Source organism: Acipenser ruthenus, chromosome 10 (assembly GCF_902713425.1).
Source record: "Acipenser ruthenus chromosome 10, fAciRut3.2 maternal haplotype, whole genome shotgun sequence".
Lineage (NCBI taxonomy): Eukaryota > Metazoa > Chordata > Actinopteri > Acipenseriformes > Acipenseridae > Acipenser > Acipenser ruthenus.
In genome coordinates this window covers 22,955,173-22,975,959 of record NC_081198.1, presented here as the reverse complement: position 1 = coordinate 22,975,959, position 20,787 = coordinate 22,955,173, and the positions used below count along the sequence as shown (strand labels likewise).

Genomic DNA, 20,787 nt, shown 5'->3' with positions numbered 1-20,787 from the left:
GAAACGGAACCAGGACTGACGAGACTGGAGTTCAGCCGGACCATTCTTCAGAGGGGTATGGGTTTTTCCCCTTCTGACTTGAATTGTTTGGTGAAATTGCCAGGGCTTAAGGAAGTGTTTGAGGTCAGTTTTAGGAACCCCCAAAAGTTACAAGAAATGTGGTCCTTTTGGGGGGAGAATAAATATCTCGCTCCATACAAAGAATTTTGTGTGGATGCACTGACAGACAGAGAAATGAAAGTTGTTACTGTCCAATTTTTCAATGAGGCTGTTAGCGACTATGATATTACAACATGGCTTAACCGCTATGGGAGGGTGTCATCAGAAGGGAGGAAAATTACAGATGAAGATGGGGTTTGGACAGGAGCCAGAAAGTGGCTGGTACGCCTTAATGTTGATCCATCGGGCATTGGAGGCGTCCGCCACATTCCAAACTCCATAGTGTTAGGGCCCAACAGAGGGCTGGTATTCTATAATGGGATGCCAAAACTCTGCAGGAAATGTGGGGAATTAGGACACCTGACGGCCGCGTGTACTGTAGTCAAGTGCAGGAACTGCGGCGCCCCCCACGAGACCAGCCACTGCAGAGAAGAGAGGCAGTGCAATTTGTGTGGAAAGAAGGGGCACCTGTTTAAGGACTGCCCCTCTTCCTATGCCAACATGGCCAGAGCCAGCAAGGCAAACATGAACAAGCCTAGGCCTGAGCAGGAAGAGGGAGCAAGTAACAAAGATCAGTCCACATCACCACCAACAGTATCCAAGACCCAGACTCCAGCACCACCATCATCACCAGCACCCCCCTCACCCCCCCGCCCCCGAGACATGTCCCGTTTTACGAGGACCCCTTCCCCCAGCCCAGAGAGAGAGTACAACAGCCACTCCACTAGCTCCTCCAGTAGCTCCTCTGATGCAGAACACGAGGCAGGGAGGGAGCCCGGACCCAGCAGCGGCCCCCCCCTGAGTAGGGCCCTCTCAGCGCCAGCACTCCCCCTCGGCTCTCGTTATGACGCCATAAGGATTGAGTCCGTGGGGGAGGAAAGCGAAAGCGACAGTGAAAGTGAGAGTGAGAAGGAGGGGAAGGGAGTGAAGAACCAGCAGAGGGTGGGGAAAAGAAAGGGTAGAGACGAGGGGGGGGGAAAGAAAGGAGATCAGGATCAAAGACAGCAAGTTGCAGGTGGCCCCCATAGATCCAAAACCAGCTAATGTCCACACAAAGTCCCCAGTCTTGCCCTCGCAGGCAGAGACGGAGGCGAGTGGGACGGCTACACTGCCGCCTAGTGGGCAGGTAGCAGCCAGCCAGGGCATCCCCAGCCAGCCTTCCCAGTCGTTGGCACAAACCCTAGCACACCTTGCAGAAGAGGTGTTCACTAATGCACCGAGGGAGAGGTCGGGGTCAACACCTTCCCTGACCAGCAGTACCTCGGTAGCAATGACCCTCTTCAAGCGAAGGGCCTCCCTTCAAAGCATCCTTGACCCCCTCCCTTGTATGGGCAAAACCAGGGGCCCCCTAGAGGTCCTCCTAGATACAGCACTGGAGGACATGGGAATACCCCTGGACGCGGTAAGCCAGAAGTCTGCTAACAGCTCCAATTCAACAGACGGTAACAGCCAAAGAATGCTGTCTGTCATAACCCCCCCCAGGACAAAGCTGACCCACACGTTCCGAGGGGCCCTGAGCAAGTTCCACCAGACTTACCTTGTGGGGAGTTGAATAGCCCCAACAACTCCACGTACTGTGCATATAAAGACGGTGCCTTCTTGGACGAGGCAGCAGTGAGTACCTTCTCAGGGGTGATGGGAGTTGCAAATAAGCCCAAGCCCCCTCGAAGCAAGCGTAGAGCTAAGAGTAGGAAGAGTGTCCCGACCTCCCAATCATAGTCGCTATGGGGTGGACGCAGCGACTCCTTTTCTTGTTAGCTACCCTGATGGCCCTGATATGTGTGTCTGTTAATGTCAGGAGCATCAGGGAGACACAAAAAAGATTTGATGTACTAAACTATCTAGCTAACTTGAAAGCAGATCTCATCTTTCTGCAGGAGTGTGGTATTTCGTCGAGCCCTGATTATAGGGACCTGAAGGAGAGTTGGACCCTGGGGGACTCCTTCTGGTCGGGCTCCAACATAGCCAGAGCCGACGGAGTAGGTATCCTGTTTAAAAACCCATTTATTACCTCCCGCAGCAGCAGGGAGGTAGAACCTGGTAGAATTCTGAGCGTGGATGTGACATACAACAAAACTCCCCTCAGACTGGTCAATGTCTACGCACCCACTAACCAAAACGAAAGAGTTCAATTTTTTCCACAGCTGCGTCCACTCCTGCTGGGGAACGTACCCGTCATCGTGTCAGGTGACTTCAATTGTGCTCTGAGGGACGTAGACCGGAGCAGGCCACGCAACGACCGCTCTAGTAGAGTTTTGTCCTCCGTAATATCTGATTTCTCCCTGTGTGATGCAGGTAAGGACCTGGTGCCTCCCTTTACCTGGGTGAGCTCATCTGGGACCTCCTTCTCCCGTATAGATCTCGTCCTGCATACCAGCTCCCTTACGAAGACGGCAGTAGACACCCAGGCCGTCTTCTTCTCTGACCATAGGCTCCTGCAGGTAACATTGCAGGTCCCTCAGACCTCCCAGATGGGGTCAGGGGTCTGGAAATTAAACACCTCCTTACTCGATGACCCCTCCATAGCTGCAGCCTATAAGAGCAGGCTTGTTGAGTGGACCACTTTGCGTGACCTATTCAACTCCCCTATAGAGTGGTGGGAGATGGTCAAAATCAGAACTAAGGGTTATTTCATAGCAGCAGGCAAGAGGAAAGCAAAAGAAAGGAGGGCCAAATATAAACACCTGAATGCTGCCCTCCAGCGTCTGAGCCTGCTTCAGCTTCGGGGGTTCCCTGTAAGCGACGAGATAGCCCAGACCAAGCTAGATCTTTCAGTGCTTTGTAGGGAGGAACAACGAAAGGTCATGCACAATGCAAAAGTGCAAAAAATGGAGGAAGACGAAAAGTGTACTCGCTTCTTCTTCCAGAAAACGAGGGAGAAGCGGCACTTGATGTCCTCCATGCTCGACAGCAGGGGGAGGATAGTAGAGGATAGTGAGGGAGTGAAAAAAGTGGTAGAGAACTTCTATAGGGACCTATATAACATCAAAGCTACAGATGACACCCTGATAGAGTGGTTCCTGAGCCAGTTGGAGCCTGACTCAGTGCGGGACGACGAGGAGGAGGAGAAGGACCCAGAACTCACGCTGGAGGAGCTCACCCAGGCGGTTAAGACCATGAACACCGGTAAGACGCCAGGTCCAGATGGCATCCCGGGTGAGTATTACCATCTTTTTTGGGACATGCTAAAAGTCCATTTAGCGGAGGTCTACAGAGCGGTCTACAGGGAGAAGCGGTTGGGCCCTTCTATGCGGGAGAGTGTAATTACTCTCCTTCATAAGAAAGGGGAAGTTAAAGATCTACGGAATTGGCGCCCAATCAGCCTCCTTTGCGTGGATTACAAGATACTAGCCAAAGCTCTGATGCTCCGGCTACAAGTACACCTCCCTTTGGTCATTGGCCCCGACCAGGCTTGTGGCGTCCCAGGGAGGTCCATCACGGATATTTTAATGTTAACAAGGGACATTCTGGCTTATTCTAGAGAACGGAACCATCCCCTCTGCCTGTTCAACCTTGACCAGGAGAAGGCGTTCGATAGGGTAAGCCATGAATATATGTACAAAGTGATGGACCAGATGAAATTCGCTCCTGGACTTAGGGAGTGGGTTAAAACCATATATACAAACATTAGTACCCGAGTCTTGGTGAACAGGCACCTGACTGGTAAAATATCTATCCAGTCAGGGGTCAGACAGGGTTGCCCACTATCCCCACTGCTATATGTCGTGTGCATTGAACCCCTCCTGCAGGCAATTCGTAGGGATACCAATATAACTGGTTTCCAGCTGCCTGGATCCAACGGGGTCCAGGTCAAAACAACAGCATATATGGACGATGTGTCACTCATTTGCACCAACACATCGTCGGTACCTCGGATTAGTAATATCCTTGGGAAGTACTGCACGGTGACCAGGGCAGTGATTAATAAGTCCAAGAGCGAAGTCTACGTGTCTAAAAATTGGCAGGTAGATAGGGAACTGTCGGACATGTACCCTGTCAAAAAGGACAAAATCAAGATTCTGGGCCTCATTTTCGAGAACAATAGCTCGGGGGCCCAGAGCTGGACGGCGGCCATTAACCAGGTCCGTAAAAAGATTGGCGGATGGAGCACAAGATCCTTAACAATGACGGGTAGAGTATTAATAACCAAGTCTATACTGTTCCCCATCCTCTCTTATGTAGGAAAAATCTTTCCCCCAGACAGGACCACCAAAAAAGTGGTGGACCGCATTATCCACCGCTTTATCTGGGGCAGCAAGATGGAGAGGGTAAAACGAGCCACCCTGAGTAAAGCCGACAAGAAGGGAGGTAAGGGGGTCCCGGACGTTGTGCAGCTCACCCGAGTGCAGGGGCTCACGCAAACTATCAAGAACATCCAGGCCCTGGACAGGAAGGTATGTTACATGAATCGTTTCTATTTTGCCACCTGTCTCAGGGCCTTGGGCCTCTGCACTATTGATAACACCGTGCCGTACTCCTGGGACCCCCCATTGTATTATAGAACCTTAAGGGACACTATATATAAATTGGGCTTAGATAAAGCAAAATTGGCCTCCTGGGAATACAAGGCTGTAACTAAATATCTTGCCGGTTCCCAGGAAATTGAAAAAGTAGCTACTTTCTCCCTCACCCAAAGCCAAAAAATCTGGGAGAATGTGTCTCACAGCTGCCTCAGTAATGTCCAGAAGGATATAGCATGGAACACCGTCCACAGTGCACTCCCCACTCGAGCGTTCATGTTCAGGAGGGGACTAGCCCAAGTAGAAACATGCCCCTATGCAAAGTGCCGAAAGAGAGAAACACCAGCCCATATCTTCTGGGAGTGTGATGTGGCTGGCAGTGTCTGGCTCTCTGTCTCTGTCTTCCTAAACAGGTTTGCTGACACGGCCAAGATGACCGCTGAGACTGTGCTCTATGGGCCTGCGGGAGGAATCGATACCAGCACAGCTAAGTGCGTTTGGCGTGTCATCAATGTTGTCAAGCAGATCCTGTGGGAAGGCTGTAACGTCTGTGTCTATCACAAGCAGGAGCTAGACACTATCACCACGACCAGAAGGGCACAAACTCTTATCAAGGACTTTGTAATTCTGGACATCCGGACCCTCGGGAAGGACAAGGCCTGCGCGGAGTGGAGGATCGCCGGACTTCAGGACGTGAAGATGGAATAAAGGAAAAAACTGGAACCGCTAGCTCCTAGGAGCGGGACTACGGGGCACCGCTAAGCCTTTTATTTATTTTGTCATGCCAGCATTCCGCCCTTTTTAGCTGGCATGACCGTTTTTTCAACGGTGCCCTGGTTTTATGTAGTCTTTTTGTTTCAGTTTTATTGACTTTTATTTGATTTACGTTGAATGTTTTATTTGATTTTGTTTTGTTTTGTTTTATGTATCTTTAAGATTTTTAATGTAAACTATTAAAAGTTACATTTTAAGTGTTTTAAAATTTTAGAATTTTAACTCACTGTTCTATACACTGTCCCTTTTCCCCTGTCCCTGTTTTAGATCTAGTTTTATGTTCACTTTTGAACTTTTTTAGAGAGCACTCCCCGGCCCTCACAAACACTGGTTTTTTATAGATGGTTCTTTTTTTCCAGTCACTTTTAAAGCAGCACAGGTTTTTTTCATGTTGATTTTAATCTGTGTCTGTTTTAACCATGTACAAAGCACAATTGTCTTGGTGTTTTTAAATGTATTTTAAATGCTTTTAAAACAAAATGTATGTCTGTATGCATGAATGTCATCTTTAAAAGAAATGTAAAATGAATGAAAAAAACGAATGGGTGTAAATGTAAAAAATGTAAAATCTCAATAAAAGAGTATTAATATCTGATACGTCCCCTATCAGGGGACCATATATTAAATTGATTTTTGGAATCGGGAGATGGAACAGGGTCTTGCTCCGTCCACTCCACGCATCGGCCCGGTATTGCAGTACCTCCGGGAACGGTGCACACCTTTCTCTAACGTTGGTCAAAGTCAGATCTGGATCTCTCCTGTGAGCATTTTGTCTACCCCTGCTGGAGGGAGAGTGCCAGTGTTGATGCAAGTTTTCCCGCCGTTTTACTTCTTTTTTTTTCTTTCTCTCTTTCTTTCTTTCTCTCTTTCTTTCTCTCTTTCTCTCTTTCTTTCTCTCTTTCTTTCTTGCTGTCTTTCTTTCTTTTATTCACATGTGGTGATGATGTAGACAGCAGCAGGTTGTTTCCTGGGAGCATGCAGCTAACCAGACAAGTGTGGTGGAGCATGTCCCTATGCCTGGACCTTCTTAGCAAGCCAGCCAGCCAGCGAGGCACAGTTGTAGTTACCCAAGGCACCTTGCACAGCATAGTAGCTTGGCATGACTATTTGTAAGACGCACTCCGCCAGTTTATGTTTTGTTTTTGGTGTTATGTGTGTGTTTTTGCTTTGTTTTGTTTTCTCCTGCTTAAATTGCACATTTCCCCTCTGGAAGCAGCAGCCCGTTTTTTTGGGGTCTGCTTGTGCTTGAAATTTTGCACCCACCTTTGAATCCCCCTGTGCCGTCCGGGCTGGGGGGCCCCGGGCAAGGGCCAAGTCGCCATCGCTTCTCGGCCTTTTGGCTAAGATCAAGTGTAGTATCTGTTCTTATCAGTTTAATATCTGATACGTCCCCTATCAGGGGACCATATATTAAATTGATTTTTGGAATCGGGAGATGGAACAGGGGCTTGCTCCGTCCACTCCACGCATCGGCCCGGTATTGCAGTACCTCCGGGAACGGTGCACACCTTTCTCTAACGTTGGTCAAAGTCAGATCTGGATCTCTCCTGTGAGCATTTTGTCTACCCCTGCTGGAGGGAGAGTGCCAGTGTTGATGCAAGTTTTCCCGCCGTTTTACTTCTTTTTTTTCTTTCTCTCTTTCTTTCTTTCTCTTTCTTTCTCTCTTTCTTTCTTGCTGTCTTTCTTTCTTTTATTCACATGTGATGATGATGTAGACAGCAGCAGTTTGTTTCCTGGGAGCATGCAGCTAACCAGACAAGTGTGGTGGAACATGTCCCTATGCCAGGTCCTTCTTAGCCAGCCATATACTCTGGCTTCTCTTCAGTTCGAATAAATCTTTCTAAGACTAAGGTTTAGAGGGTAGTGGCATTGCCCGCTCCCTCCGAGGGTCTGTGAGAGGTTTGTTCGGGTGAGGAGGAACAGAATTTTTTTTATTTTTGACTGGCTTTCTTCAGCTCGGCAACTTTTTGGAAGACTAATGCTCAGTCTGGTTTTGGCTTGCCCAATCCAGGCTGAGGGTCTTTCAAGATTTTGTTGACTGTTGAGAGTAGTTTTTTCTTTTTCAGGCGGTTCCCGTTTTTTTCTTTTTCAGGCGGTTCCGGCTTTTCCAGACGTTCCTGGAGTTAGAGAGAAGGAGGACCTACCATCCAGACGACCTTTGAGGACCCTTTGATGACCTAGACGACCTCATCCCCAGCCCTTGATTGTAATCGAGATCCAGACCGAGAGAGCAGCAGGCGCCCAGCAGAGGGCGCCATCTGGGAGGAGCAGAGGGCGGCCCCGGACCCCGAGGAGGTGTCACAGCCACGATTCTTCCTACGTGGTCTCGGTGCCAAGCAGCGCCCCCTACTCCGCCAGGGAAGGACACCGTTCACCTGGGGAGGGGGTCCCTCTTGCGAGGCGACCATCTCCTCAGGGACTAAAGTAATAGTTCCTTCAACTGCCCAGATTTGCTGCTTACGTTGTCTCTTTTCCGTAGAGAGAGACAACCCGGACGTCCAGAGGCTTCTCCCACCCCAATCGGAGGAGCCAGCTGAAGGATGGTGTTCCGGCCAACCCAGGAAACCAGGAGGCACAATGCGGTGCGCTTCACAAGAAACAAGCAAGATGAAACGGAACCAGGACTGACGAGACTGGAGTTCAGCCGGACCATTCTTCAGAGGGGTATGGGTTTTTCCCCTTCTGACTTGAATTGTTTGGTGAAATTGCCAGGGCTTAAGGAAGTGTTTGAGGTCAGTTTTAGGAACCCCCAAAAGTTACAAGAAATGTGGTCCTTTTGGGGGGAGAATAAATATCTCGCTCCATACAAAGAATTTTGTGTGGATGCACTGACAGACAGAGAAATGAAAGTTGTTACTGTCCAATTTTTCAATGAGGCTGTTAGCGACTATGATATTACAACATGGCTTAACCGCTATGGGAGGGTGTCATCAGAAGGGAGGAAAATTACAGATGAAGATGGGGTTTGGACAGGAGCCAGAAAGTGGCTGGTACGCCTTAATGTTGATCCATCGGGCATTGGAGGCGTCCGCCACATTCCAAACTCCATAGTGTTAGGGCCCAACAGAGGGCTGGTATTCTATAATGGGATGCCAAAACTCTGCAGGAAATGTGGGGAATTAGGACACCTGACGGCCGCGTGTACTGTAGTCAAGTGCAGGAACTGCGGCGCCCCCCACGAGACCAGCCACTGCAGAGAAGAGAGGCAGTGCAATTTGTGTGGAAAGAAGGGGCACCTGTTTAAGGACTGCCCCTCTTCCTATGCCAACATGGCCAGAGCCAGCAAGGCAAACATGAACAAGCCTAGGCCTGAGCAGGAAGAGGGAGCAAGTAACAAAGATCAGTCCACATCACCACCAACAGTATCCAAGACCCAGACTCCAGCACCACCATCATCACCAGCACCCCCTCACCCCCCCGCCCCCGAGACATGTCCCGTTTTACGAGGACCCCTTCCCCCAGCCCAGAGAGAGAGTACAACAGCCACTCCACTAGCTCCTCCAGTAGCTCCTCTGATGCAGAACACGAGGCAGGGAGGGAGCCCGGACCCAGCAGCGCCCCCCCCCCTGAGTAGGGCCCTCTCAGCGCCAGCACTCCCCCTCGGCTCTCGTTATGACGCCATAAGGATTGAGTCCGTGGGGGAGGAAAGCAAAAGCGACAGTGAAAGTGAGAGTGAGAAGGAGGGGAAGGGAGTGAAGAACCAGCAGAGGGTGGGGAAAAGAAAGGGTAGAGACGAGGGGGGGAAAAGAAAGAAGATCAGGATCAAAGACAGCAAGTTGCAGGTGGCCCCCATAGATCCAAAACCAGCTAATGTCCACACAAAGTCCCCAGTCTTGCCCTCGCAGGCAGAGACGGAGGCGAGTGGGACGGCTACACTGCCGCCTAGTGGGCAGGTAGCAGCCAGCCAGGGCATCCCCAGCCAGCCTTCCCAGTCGTTGGCACAAACCCTAGCACACCTCGCAGAAGAGGTGTTCACTAATGCACCGAGGGAGAGGTCGGGGTCAACACCTTCCCTGACCAGCAGTACCTCTGTAGCAATGACCCTCTTCAAGCGAAGGGCCTCCCTTCAAAGCATCCTTGACCCCCTCCCTTGTATGGGCAAAACCAGGGGCCCCCTAGAGGTCCTCCTAGATACAGCACTGGAGGACATGGGAATACCCCTGGACGCGGTAAGCCAGAAGTCTGCTAACAGCTCCAATTCAACAGACGGTAACAGCCAAAGAATGCTGTCTGTCATAACCCCCCCCAGGACAAAGCTGACCCACACGTTCCGAGGGGCCCTGAGCAAGTTCCACCAGACTTACCTTGTGGGGAGTTGAATAGCCCCAACAACTCCACGTACTGTGCATATAAAGACGGTGCCTTCTTGGACGAGGCAGCAGTGAGTACCTTCTCAGGGGTGATGGGAGTTGCAAATAAGCCCAAGCCCCCTCGAAGCAAGCGTAGAGCTAAGAGTAGGAAGAGTGTCCCGACCTCCCAATCATAGTCACTATGGGGTGGACGCAGCGACTCCTTTTCTTGTTAGCTACCCTGATGGCCCTGATATGTGTGTCTGTTAATGTCAGGAGCATCAGGGAGACACAAAAAAGATTTGATGTACTAAACTATCTAGCTAACTTGAAAGCAGATCTCATCTTTCTGCAGGAGTGTGGTATTTCGTCGAGCCCTGATTATAGGGACCTGAAGGAGAGTTGGACCCTGGGGGACTCCTTCTGGTCGGGCTCCAACATAGCCAGAGCCGACGGAGTAGGTATCCTGTTTAAAAACCCATTTATTACCTCCCGCAGCAGCAGGGAGGTAGAACCTGGTAGAATTCTGAGCGTGGATGTGACATACAACAACACTCCCCTCAGACTGGTCAATGTCTACGCACCCACTAACCAAAACGAAAGAGTTCAATTTTTTCCACAGCTGCGTCCACTCCTGCTGGGGAACGTACCCGTCATCGTGTCAGGTGACTTCAATTGTGCTCTGAGGGACGTAGACCGGAGCAGGCCACGCAACGACGTGGAACGGTGCACACCTTTCTCTAACGTTGGTCAAAGTCAGATCTGGATCTCTCCTGTGAGCATTTTGTCTACCCCTGCTGGAGGGAGAGTGCCAGTGTTGATGCAAGTTTTCCCGCCGTTTTACTTCTTTTTTTTTCTTTCTCTCTTTCTTTCTTTCTCTCTTTCTTTCTCTCTTTCTCTCTTTCTTTCTCTCTTTCTTTCTTGCTGTCTTTCTTTCTTTTATTCACATGTGGTGATGATGTAGACAGCAGCAGGTTGTTTCCTGGGAGCATGCAGCTAACCAGACAAGTGTGGTGGAACATGTCCCTATGCCAGGACCTTCTTAGCAAGCCAGCCAGCCAGCGAGGCACAGTTGTAGTTACCCAAGGCACCTTGCACAGCATAGCAGCTTGGCATGACTATTTGTAAGACGCACTCCGCCAGTTTATGTTTTGTTTTTGGTGTTATGTGTGTGTTTTTGCTTTGTTTTGTTTCCTCCTGCTTAAATTGCACATTTCCCCTCTGGAAGCAGCAGCCCGTTTTTTGGGGGTCTGCTTGTGCTTGGAATTTTGCACCCACCTTTGAATCCCCCTGTGCCGTCTGGGCTGGGGGGCCCCGGGCAAGGGCCAAGTCGCCATCGCTTCTCGGCCTTTTGGCTAAGATCAAGTGTAGTATCTGTTCTTATCAGTTTAATATCTGATACGTCCCCTATCAGGGGACCATATATTAAATTGATTTTTGGAATCGGGAGATGGAACAGGGGCTTGCTCCGTCCACTCCACGCATCGGCCCGGTATTGCAGTACCTCCGGGAACGGTGCACACCTTTCTCTAACGTTGGTCAAAGTCAGATCTGGATCTCTCCTGTGAGCATTTTGTCTACCCCTGCTGGAGGGAGAGTGCCAGTGTTGATGCAAGTTTTCCCGCCGTTTTACTTCTTTTTTTTCTTTCTCTCTTTCTTTCTTTCTCTTTCTTTCTCTCTTTCTTTCTTGCTGTCTTTCTTTCTTTTATTCACATGTGATGATGATGTAGACAGCAGCAGTTTGTTTCCTGGGAGCATGCAGCTAACCAGACAAGTGTGGTGGAACATGTCCCTATGCCAGGTCCTTCTTAGCCAGCCATATACTCTGGCTTCTCTTCAGTTCGAATAAATCTTTCTAAGACTAAGGCTTAGAGGGTAGTGGCATTGCCCGCTCCCTCCGAGGGTCTGTGAGAGGTTTGTTCGGGTGAGGAGGAACAGAATTTTTTTTATTTTTGACTGGCTTTCTTCAGCTCGGCAACTTTTTGGAAGACTAATGCTCAGTCTGGTTTTGGCTTGCCCAATCCAGGCCGAGGGTCTTTCAAGATTTTGTTGACTGTTGAGAGCAGTTTTTTTCTTTTTCAGGCGGTTCCCGTTTTTTTCTTTTTCAGGCGGTTCCGGCTTTTCCAGACGTTCCTGGAGTTCGAGAGAAGGAGGACCTACCATCCAGACGACCTTTGAGGACCCTTTGATGACCTAGACGACCTCATCCCCAGCCCTTGATTGTAATCGAGATCCAGACCGAGAGAGCAGCAGGCGCCCAGCAGAGGGCGCCATCTGGGAGGAGCAGAGGGCGGCCCCGGACCCCGAGGAGGCGTCACAGCCACGATTCTTCCTACGTGGTCTCGGTGCCAAGCAGCGCCCCCTACTCCGCCAGGGAAGGACACCGTTCACCTGGGGAGGGGGTCCCTCTTGCGAGGCGACCATCTCCTCAGGGACTAAAGTAATAGTTCCTTCAACTGCCCAGATTTGCTGCTTACGTTGTCTCTTTTCCGTAGAGAGAGACAACCCGGACGTCCAGAGGCTTCTCCCACCCCAATCGGAGGAGCCAGCTGAAGGATGGCGTTCCGGCCAACCCAGGAAACCAGGAGGCACAATGCGGTGCGCTTCACAAGAAACAAGCAAGATGAAACGGAACCAGGACTGACGAGACTGGAGTTCAGCCGGACCATTCTTCAGAGGGGTATGGGTTTTTCCCCTTCTGACTTGAATTGTTTGGTGAAATTGCCAGGGCTTAAGGAAGTGTTTGAGGTCAGTTTTAGGAACCCCCAAAAGTTACAAGAAATGTGGTCCTTTTGGGGGGAGAATAAATATCTCGCTCCATACAAAGAATTTTGTGTGGATGCACTGACAGACAGAGAAATGAAAGTTGTTACTGTCCAATTTTTCAATGAGGCTGTTAGCGACTATGATATTACAACATGGCTTAACCGCTATGGGAGGGTGTCATCAGAAGGGAGGAAAATTACAGATGAAGATGGGGTTTGGACAGGAGCCAGAAAGTGGCTGGTACGCCTTAATGTTGATCCATCGGGCATTGGAGGCGTCCGCCACATTCCAAACTCCATAGTGTTAGGGCCCAACAGAGGGCTGGTATTCTATAATGGGATGCCAAAACTCTGCAGGAAATGTGGGGAATTAGGACACCTGACGGCCGCGTGTACTGTAGTCAAGTGCAGGAACTGCGGCGCCCCCCACGAGACCAGCCACTGCAGAGAAGAGAGGCAGTGCAATTTGTGTGGAAAGAAGGGGCACCTGTTTAAGGACTGCCCCTCTTCCTATGCCAACATGGCCAGAGCCAGCAAGGCAAACATGAACAAGCCTAGGCCTGAGCAGGAAGAGGGAGCAAGTAACAAAGATCAGTCCACATCACCACCAACAGTATCCAAGACCCAGACTCCAGCACCACCATCATCACCAGCACCCCCTCACCCCCCCGCCCCCGAGACATGTCCCGTTTTACGAGTACCCCTTCCCCCAGCCCAGAGAGAGAGTACAACAGCCACTCCACTAGCTCCTCCAGTAGCTCCTCTGATGCAGAACACGAGTCAGGGAGGGAGCCCGGACCCAGCAGCGGCCCCCCCCTGAGTAGGGCCCTCTCAGCGCCAGCACTCCCCCTCGGCTCTCGTTATGACGCCATAATGATTGAGTCCGTGGGGGAGGAAAGCAAAAGCGACAGTGAAAGTGAGAGTGAGAAGGAGGGGAAGGGAGTGAAGAACCAGCAGAGGGTGGGGAAAAGAAAGGGTAGAGACGAGGGGGGGAAAAGAAAGAAGATCAGGATCAAAGACAGCAAGTTGCAGGTGGCCCCCATAGATCCAAAACCAGCTAATGTCCACACAAAGTCCCCAGTCTTGCCCTCGCAGGCAGAGACGGAGGCGAGTGGGACGGCTACACTGCCGCCTAGTGGGCAGGTAGCAGCCAGCCAGGGCATCCCCAGCCAGCCTTCCCAGTCGTTGGCACAAACCCTAGCACACCTCGCAGAAGAGGTGTTCACTAATGCACCGAGGGAGAGGTCGGGGTCAACACCTTCCCTGACCAGCAGTACCTCTGTAGCAATGACCCTCTTCAAGCGAAGGGCCTCCCTTCAAAGCATCCTTGACCCCCTCCCTTGTATGGGCAAAACCAGGGGCCCCCTAGAGGTCCTCCTAGATACAGCACTGGAGGACATGGGAATACCCCTGGACGCGGTAAGCCAGAAGTCTGCTAACAGCTCCAATTCAACAGATGGTAACAGCCAAAGAATGCTGTCTGTCATAACCCCCCCCCCAGGACAAAGCTGACCCACACGTTCCGAGGGGCCCTGAGCAAGTTCCACCAGACTTACCTTGTGGGGAGTTGAATAGCCCCAACAACTCCACGTACTGTGCATATAAAGACGGTGCCTTCTTGGACGAGGCAGCAGTGAGTACCTTCTCAGGGGTGATGGGAGTTGCAAATAAGCCCAAGCCCCCTCGAAGCAAGCGTAGAGCTAAGAGTAGGAAGAGTGTCCCGACCTCCCAATCATAGTCGCTATGGGGTGGACGCAGCGACTCCTTTTCTTGTTAGCTACCCTGATGGCCCTGATATGTGTGTCTGTTAATGTCAGGAGCATCAGGGAGACACAAAAAAGATTTGATGTACTAAACTATCTAGCTAACTTGAAAGCAGATCTCATCTTTCTGCAGGAGTGTGGTATTTCGTCGAGCCCTGATTATAGGGACCTGAAGGAGAGTTGGACCCTGGGGGACTCCTTCTGGTCGGGCTCCAACATAGCCAGAGCCGACGGAGTAGGTATCCTGTTTAAAAACCCATTTATTACCTCCCGCAGCAGCAGGGAGGTAGAACCTGGTAGAATTCTGAGCGTGGATGTGACATACAACAACACTCCCCTCAGACTGGTCAATGTCTACGCACCCACTAACCAAAACGAAAGAGTTCAATTTTTTCCACAGCTGCGTCCACTCCTGCTGGGGAACGTACCCGTCATCGTGTCAGGTGACTTCAATTGTGCTCTGAGGGACGTAGACCGGAGCAGGCCACGCAACGACCGCTCTAGTAGAGTTTTGTCCTCCGTAATATCTGATTTCTCCCTGTGTGATGCAGGTAAGGACCTGGTGCCTCCCTTTACCTGGGTGAGCTCATCTGGGACCTCCTTCTCCCGTATAGATCTCGTCCTGCATACCAGCTCCCTTACGAAGACGGCAGTAGACACCCAGGCCGTCTTCTTCTCTGACCATAGGCTCCTGCAGGTAACATTGCAGGTCCCTCAGACCTCCCAGATGGGGTCAGGGGTTTGGAAATTAAACACCTCCTTACTCGATGACCCCTCCATAGCTGCAGCCTATAAGAGCAGGCTTGTTGAGTGGACCACTTTGCGTGACCTATTCAACTCCCCTATAGAGTGGTGGGAGATGGTCAAAATCAGAACTAAGGGTTATTTCATAGCAGCAGGCAAGAGGAAAGCAAAAGAAAGGAGGGCCAAATATAAACACCTGAATGCTGCCCTCCAGCATCTGAGCCTGCTTCAGCTTCGGGGGTTCCCTGTAAGCGACGAGATAGCCCAGACCAAGCTAGATCTTTCAGTGCTTTGTAGGGAGGAACAACGAAAGGTCATGCACAATGCAAAAGTGCAAAAAATGGAGGAAGACGAAAAGTGTACTCGCTTCTTCTTCCAGAAAACGAGGGAGAAGCGGCACTTGATGTCCTCCATGCTCGACAGCAGGGGGAGGATAGTAGAGGATAGTGAGGGAGTGAAAAAAGTGGTAGAGAACTTCTATAGGGACCTATATAACATCAAAGCTACAGATGACACCCTGATAGAGTGGTTCCTGAGCCAGTTGGAGCCTGACTCAGTGCGGGACGACGAGGAGGAGGAGAAGGACCCAGAACTCACGCTGGAGGAGCTCACCCAGGCGGTTAAGACCATGAACACCGGTAAGACGCCAGGTCCAGATGGCATCCCGGGTGAGTATTACCATCTTTTTTGGGACATGCTAAAAGTCCATTTAGCGGAGGTCTACAGAGCGGTCTACAGGGAGAAGCGGTTGGGCCCTTCTATGCGGGAGAGTGTAATTACTCTCCTTCATAAGAAAGGGGAAGTTAAAGATCTACGGAATTGGCGCCCAATCAGCCTCCTTTGCGTGGATTACAAGATACTAGCCAAAGCTCTGATGCTCCGGCTACAAGTACACCTCCCTTTGGTCATTGGCCCCGACCAGGCTTGTGGCGTCCCAGGGAGGTCCATCACGGATATTTTAATGTTAACAAGGGACATTCTGGCTTATTCTAGAGAACGGAACCATCCCCTCTGCCTGTTCAACCTTGACCAGGAGAAGGCGTTCGATAGGGTAAGCCATGAATATATGTACAAAGTGATGGACCAGATGAAATTCGCTCCTGGACTGGACCCGAGTCTTGGTGAACAGGCACCTGACTGGTAAAATATCTATCCAGTCAGGGGTCAGACAGGGTTGCCCACTATCCCCACTGCTATATGTCGTGTGCATTGAAGCCCTCCTGCAGGCAATTCGTAGGGATACCAATATAACTGGTTTCCAGCTGCCTGGATCCAACGGGGTCCAGGTCAAAACAACAGCATATATGGACGATGTGTCACTCATTTGCACCAACACATCGTCGGTACCTCGGATTAGTAATATCCTTGAGAAGTACTGCACGGCGACCGGGGCAGTGATTAATAAGTCCAAGAGCGAAGTCTACGTGTCTAAAAATTGGCAGGTAGATAGGGAACTGTCGGACATGTACCCTGTCAAAAAGGACAAAATCAAGATTCTGGGCCTCATTTTCGAGAACAATAGCTCGGGGGCCCAGAGCTGGACGGCGGCCATTAACCAGGTCCGTAAAAAGATTGGCGGATGGAGCACAAGATCCTTAACAATGACGGGTAGAGTATTAATAACCAAGTCTATACTGTTCCCCATCCTCTCTTATGTAGGAAAAATCTTTCCCCCAGACAGGACCACCAAAAAAGTGGTGGACCGCATTATCCACCGCTTTATCTGGGGCAGCAAGATGGAGAGGGTAAAGCGAGCCACCCTGAGTAAAGCCGACAAGAAGGGAGGTAAGGGGGTCCCGGACGTTGTGCAGCTCACCCGAGTGCAGGGGCTCACGCAAACTATCAAGAACATCCAGGCCCTGGACAGGAAGGTATGTTACATGAATCGTTTCTATTTTACCACCTGTATCAGGGCCTTGGGCCTCTGCACTATTGATAACACCGTGCCGTACTCCTGGGACCCCCCATTGTATTATAGAACCTTAAGGGACACTATATATAAATTGGGCTTAGATAAAGCAAAATTGGCCTCCTGGGAATACAAGGCTGTAACTAAATATCTTGCCGGTTCCCAGGAAATTGAAAAAGTAGCTACTTTCTCCCTCACCCAAAGCCAAAAAATCTGGGAGAATGTGTCTCACAGCTGCCTCAGTAATGTCCAGAAGGATATAGCATGGAACACCGTCCACAGTGCACTCCCCACTCGAGCGTTCATGTTCAGGAGGGGACTAGCCCAAGTAGAAACATGCCCCTATGCAAAGTGCCGCAAGAGAGAAACACCAGCCCATATCTTCTGGGAGTGTGATGTGGCTGGCAGTGTCTGGCTCTCTGTCTCTGTCTTCCTAAACAGGTTTGCTGACACGGCCAAGATGACCACTGAGACTGTGCTCTATGGGCCTGCGGGAGGAATCGATACCAGCACAGCTAAGTGCGTTTGGCGTGTCATCAATGTTGTCAAGCAGATCCTGTGGGAAGGCCGTAACGTCTGTGTCTATCACAAGCAGGAGCTAGACACTATCACCACGACCAGAAGGGCACAAACTCTTATCAAGGACTTTGTAATTCTGGACATCCGGACCCTCGGGAAGGACAAGGCCTGCGCGGAGTGGAGGATCGCCGGACTTCAGGACGTGAAGATGGAATAAAGGAAAAAACTGGAACCGCTAGCTCCTAGGAGCGGGACTACGGGGCACCGCTAAGCCTTTTATTTATTTTGTCATGCCAGCATTCCGCCCTTTTTAGCTGGCATGACCGTTTTTTCAACAGTGCCCTGGTTTTATGTAGTCTTTTTGTTTCAGTTTTATGGACTTTTATTTGATTTACGTTGAATGTTTTATTTGATTTTGTTTTGTTTTGTTTTATGTATCTTTAAGATTTTTAATGTAAACTATTAAAAGTTACATTTTAAGTGTTTTAAAATTTTAGAATTTTAACTCACTGTTCTATACACTGTCCCTTTTCCCCTGTCCCTGTTTTAGATCTAGTTTTATGTTCACTTTTGAACTTTTTTAGAGAGCACTCCCCGGCCCTCACAAACACTGGTTTTTTATAGATGGTTCTTTTTTTCCAGTCACTTTTAAAGCAGCACAGGTTTTTTTCATGTTGATTTTAATCTGTGTCTGTTTTAACCATGTACAAAGCACAATTGTCTTGGTGTTTTTAAATGTATTTTAAATGCTTTTAAAACAAAATGTATGTCTGTATGCATGAATGTCATCTTTAAAAGAAATGTAAAATGAATGAAAAAAACGAATGGGTGTAAATGTAAAAAATGTAAAATCTCTTTCTCTCTTTCTTTCTCTCTTTCTCTCTTTCTTTCTCTCTTTCTTTCTTGCTGTCTTTCTTTCTTTTATTCACATGTGGTGATGATGTAGACAGCAGCAGGTTGTTTCCTGGGAGCATGCAGCTAACCAGACAAGTGTGGTGGAACATGTCCCTATGCCAGGACCTTCTTAGCAAGCCAGCCAGCCAGCGAGGCACAGTTGTAGTTACCCAAGGCACCTTGCACAGCATAGCAGCTTGGCATGACTATTTGTAAGACGCACTCCGCCAGTTTATGTTTTGTTTTTGGTGTTATGTGTGTGTTTTTGCTTTGTTTTGTTTCCTCCTGCTTAAATTGCACATTTCCCCTCTGGAAGCAGCAGCCCGTTTTTTGGGGGTCTGCTTGTGCTTGGAATTTTGCACCCACCTTTGAATCCCCCTGTGCCGTCCGGGCTGGGGGGCCCCGGGCAAGGGCCAATTCGCCATCGCTTCTCGGCCTTTTGGCTAAGATCAAGTGTAGTATCTGTTCTTATCAGTTTAATATCTGATACGTCCCCTATCAGGGGACCATATATTAAATTGATTTTTGGAATCGGGAGATGGAACAGGGGCTTGCTCCGTCCACTCCACGCATCGGCCCGGTATTGCAGTACCTCCGGGAACGGTGCACACCTTTCTCTAACGTTGGTCAAAGTCAGATCTGGATCTCTCCTGTGAGCATTTTGTCTACCCCTGCTGGAGGGAGAGTGCCAGTGTTGATGCAAGTTTTCCCGCCGTTTTACTTCTTTTTTTTTCTTTCTCTCTTTCTTTCTTTCTCTCTTTCTTTCTCTCTTTCTCTCTTTCTCTCTTTCTTTCTTGCTGTCTTTCTTTCTTTTATTCACATGTGGTGATGATGTAGACAGCAGCAGGTTGTTTCCTGGGAGCATGCAGCTAACCAGACAAGTGTGGTGGAACATGTCCCTATGCCAGGACCTTCTTAGCAAGCCAGCCAGCCAGCGAGGCACAGTTGTAGTTACCCAAGGCACCTTGCACAGCATAGCAGCTTGGCATGACTATTTGTAAGACGCACTCCGCCAGTTTATGTTTTGTTTTTGGTGTTATGTGTGTGTTTTTGCTTTGTTTTGTTTTCTCCTGCTTAAATTGCACATTTCCCCTCTGGAAGCAGCAGCCCGTTTTTTTGGGGTCTGCTTGTGCTTGAAATTTTGCACCCACCTTTGAATCCCCCTGTGCCGTCCGGGCTGGGGGGCCCCGGGCAAGGGCCAAGTCGCCATCGCTTCTCGGCCTTTTGGCTAAGATCAAGTGTAGTATCTGTTCTTATCAGTTTAATATCTGATACGTCCCCTATCAGGGGACCATATATTAAATTGATTTTTGGAATAGGGAGATGGAACAGGGGCTTGCTCCGTCCACTCCACGCATCGGCCTGGTATTGCAGTACCTCCGGGAACGGTCCACACCTTTCTCTAACGTTGGTCAAAGTCAGATCTGGATCTCTCCTGTGAGCATTTTGTCTACCCCTGCTGGAGGGAGAGTGCCAGTGTTGATGCAAGTTTTCCCGCCGTTTTACTTCTTTTTATTTCTTTCTCTCTTTCTTTCTTTCTCTCTTTCTTTCTCTCTTTCTCTCTTTCTTTCTCTCTTTCTTTCTTGCTGTCTTTCTTTCTTTTATTCACATGTGGTGATGATGTAGACAGCAGCAGGTTGTTTCCTGGGAGCATGCAGCTAACCAGACAAGTGTGGTGGAACATGTCCCTATGCCAGGACCTTCTTAGCAAGCCAGCCAGCCAGTGAGGCACAGTTGTAGTTACCCAAGGCACCTTGCACAGCATAGCAGCTTGGCATGACTATTTGTAAGACGCACTCCGCCAGTTTATGATTTGTTTTTGGTGTTATGTGTGTGTTTTTGCTTTGTTTTGTTTTCTCCTGCTTAAATTGCACATTTCCCCTCTGGAAGCAGCAGCCCGTTTTTTTGGGGTCTGCTTGTGCTTGAAATTTTGCACCCACCTTTGAATCCCCCTGTGCCGTCCGGGCTGGGGGGCCCCGGGCATGGGCCAAGTCGCCATCGCTTCTCGGCCTTTTGGCTAAGATCAAGTGTAGTATCTGTTCTTATCAGTTTAATATCTGATACGTCCCCTATCAGGGGACCATATATTAAATTGATTTTTGGAATCGGGAGATGGAACAGGGGCTTGCTCCGTCCACTCCACGCATCGGCCCGGTATTGCAGTACCTCCGGGAACGGTGCACACCTTTCTCTAACGTTGGTCAAAGTCAGATCTGGATCTCTCCTGTGAGCATTTTGTCTACCCCTGCTGGAGGGAGAGTGCCAGTGTTGATGCAAGTTTTCCCGCCGTTTTACTTCTTTTTTTTTCTTTCTCTCTTTCTTTCTTTCTCTCTTTCTTTCTCTCTTTCTCTCTTTCTTTCTCTCTTTCTTTCTTGCTGTCTTTCTTTCTTTTATTCACATGTGGTGATGATGTAGACAGCAGCAGTTTGTTTCCTGGGAGCATGCAGCTAACCAGACAAGTGTGGTGGAACATGTCCCTATGCCAGGTCCTTCTTAGCCAGCCATATACTC

The 20,787-nt window shown here is 49.7% G+C and overlaps 5 non-coding genes and 1 pseudogene across 5 annotated transcripts; all 6 read left to right on the top strand.

The window, feature by feature from the left end:
- Positions 1–5,960: 5,960 nt before the first annotated feature.
- LOC131738829 (U2 spliceosomal RNA) lies at positions 5,961–6,115 on the top strand (annotated as a pseudogene).
- A 598-nt stretch (positions 6,116–6,713) lies between these two features.
- LOC131739127 (U2 spliceosomal RNA) lies at positions 6,714–6,904 on the top strand. Its single transcript, XR_009330294.1, has one exon. It is a non-coding gene; the product is annotated as a U2 spliceosomal RNA (small nuclear RNA).
- Positions 6,905–11,017: 4,113 nt separating this feature from the next.
- LOC131739126 (U2 spliceosomal RNA) lies at positions 11,018–11,208 on the top strand. Its single transcript, XR_009330293.1, has one exon. It is a non-coding gene; the product is annotated as a U2 spliceosomal RNA (small nuclear RNA).
- A 7,491-nt stretch (positions 11,209–18,699) lies between these two features.
- Positions 18,700–18,890, top strand: LOC131739125 (U2 spliceosomal RNA). Its single transcript, XR_009330292.1, has one exon. It is a non-coding gene; the product is annotated as a U2 spliceosomal RNA (small nuclear RNA).
- Positions 18,891–19,484: 594 nt separating this feature from the next.
- Positions 19,485–19,675, top strand: LOC131738316 (U2 spliceosomal RNA). Its single transcript, XR_009329880.1, has one exon. It is a non-coding gene; the product is annotated as a U2 spliceosomal RNA (small nuclear RNA).
- Positions 19,676–20,273: 598 nt separating this feature from the next.
- On the top strand, positions 20,274–20,464 carry LOC131739124 (U2 spliceosomal RNA). Its single transcript, XR_009330291.1, has one exon. It is a non-coding gene; the product is annotated as a U2 spliceosomal RNA (small nuclear RNA).
- Positions 20,465–20,787: the final 323 nt, after the last annotated feature.